The sequence below is a fragment of the Perca fluviatilis genome, chromosome 17 (genome assembly GCF_010015445.1).
Source record: "Perca fluviatilis chromosome 17, GENO_Pfluv_1.0, whole genome shotgun sequence".
Classification (NCBI taxonomy): Eukaryota; Metazoa; Chordata; class Actinopteri; order Perciformes; family Percidae; genus Perca; species Perca fluviatilis.
Window position 1 is genome coordinate 33,807,647 of NC_053128.1, and position 2,500 is coordinate 33,810,146.

Sequence of the window (2,500 nt, forward strand, 5' to 3'; positions counted from 1 at the left end):
ATCTTGCAATTTAAAGTTGCCTCGCTGTCCGTTTCACGTACTTGTTATTTAGCAGATAAAGGAGAACATTTTTCTAAAAAGGTGAACCCCTCCTCTGATTCGGCGTTGTAGAAAAACACATTAAACAGCGTTTTGAAAAGAAATTCACCTTTTAGTATTGTCTCGCTTTGCCCGCATTTCCGTTGATCCCTTTCCAGCGGTTCACAAGCGGTTGGGAGGGCGCGTCACAATCAGCCTAAAAAAGTTACATTTTTATCAATAGAAAGTAATATTCTTTATGTCCTCTGTTCGCCGACTTTTAGAGTACACGCAGTTAATTCGTAATCCATCAAAATGCGTCGTCTTTCATTTTATTTATTTGCCCGTATACAAATATGTAATAAAATTGTTAGATTTTTCAAAGGAGTTTGGCAGCGTTTTCCCAGTTTTACACATTTTACAGATTGTAGTGCCCAGGCATAATACTACTAATATTTTTGCTACTACTAATAAAAGCTGCTGTTGACAGACGCTTTCTCTTGTGTAGAAAAAAACTCATTATTAAACTCCATATGTTATATTTCTGCACGAGGAGCCGAACAGAAAGACTATAGCGCCGCCGTGTGGACGCTGATCAAACTGCTTCAAATACAAGAATATAAACATTTATACGAGTATTAAATGTAAGTTTCAGCGATATCTGACATGTTAAAAGTTCCACATACCAACTCTGAACTGGGACGGACTGGTTTCCAGTAACAACTCACTGCTGGAGTTTGTGAGGATGTAAAGTCTGTGTCACTGTAGCTGGCTACAGAATAATTCACACTATGACTCAGCAGTAAAAACTAAATGCAGAATAAGGTATAAAAGTATTCAAATGAAAAGTATTCATTGCATAAAAATAAAAAGTGTGCCCATCTGAATACTGGAGCAGTGTTATCTCTGGGTTTGTGGAAGATTTAAGTGCGGGGAATTTAGGGTACCTCCCTCAAAAAAAATGTGACCGTTTTCAATGAAAATAATCTGCGATATGACATAATTTTGGACCCTTATCATCTCAAAATCTGTGTCTGAAACATTGGAAAAGTTAGAGCAAATAAATAAATAATACTGAAAAAGCTGAAAGAAAAACACGTGACAAAAATCGACAAAAACATTTTTTTTAAAGCGCCAAAAAATCTAAAAAAAAAAACATCGGAAAAAGTGACCAAAAACTTGGAAGAAAAGTGACCAAAAATAAGATTTTTTTTTTTAAATCAACTAAACGTTATAAATAAAATCTAATATTTTGGAAAAAGTTTTTAAAAATCAACAAAAAAACGTGGAACAAAAGTGACCAAAAACTTTTAAAACTAAATCAACAACAACATTTGGAAAGTGTGACAGAATTTATATTTTTTTCACCAATCAACAAAGCGTTTTTTTTTAAATCTACAACAATTTTTGAAAAAAGTGACATAAGTTACATAAAAAAACTATTAAAAAAGTCCTCTAGAGAGCGACTAAAAGACTTCTCACAGACAAAATCGCTTAAAAATATATTTTTATTTAGTTTTGATGCTCACATTGATTTCATTTATTTGTTCTCTTGATTTCAATTCGACTTCATGAATAAATAAACAGGCTAGTTTAGCTAAACCAACCTAATAATAACACTCTCTCTTTCCAAATAGTTCCCCTGTTCACCAGTAGTGAAGATTATTAATCTAAGTGTCTGACAACATTATGGGATGGACCTCTACTGAGATAGAGCTTTAAAATCTCTTTGAGACCTTTCTGTTTAACCAGAAACAGCTCTGAAGTTGCTAGCGCTAAACCCACCAGACTCCATGTAAATAATCAGGACTTTTAGCGTGTATAGAGCCAGCATATCTCCACCAGACTCCATGTAAATAATCAGGACTTTTAGCGTGTATAGAGCCAGCATATCTCCACCAGACTCCATGTAAATAATCAGGACTTTTAGCGTGTATAGAGCCAGCATATCTCCACCAGACTCCATGTAAATAATCAGGACTTTTAGCGTGTATAGAGCCAGCATATCTCCACCAGACTCCATGTAAATAATCAGGACTTTTAGTGTGTATAGAGCCAGCATATCTCCACCAGACTCCATGTAAATAATCAGGACTTTTAGTGTGTATAGAGCCAGCATATCTCCACCAGACTCCATGTAAATAATCAGGACTTTTAGTGTGTATAGAGCCAGCATATTCTCACATGTAAATCAGTAAACTGTGTGTTTATTTCAACCGAAACTAGAGTGGTGATTGTTGGCACAGTGGAAAGACGACCCAAAATGGCTTTTCATAGTTTTATTTAGTTTCTGTTGTGTGTTTTACGATGCTAAAATTACTGTTTATTTACAGGAGTCTGGTGGGTTTAATGAACGCAATTTTGCGAATGTTTTTATATCTAAATAAAGGATCTTACTCTTTAACAGAAAGGCCGACCTCCTTAGAAATCCATCCCATAATGTTGTCAGACACTTAGACTGCAGAGATCTCACTTAATACTG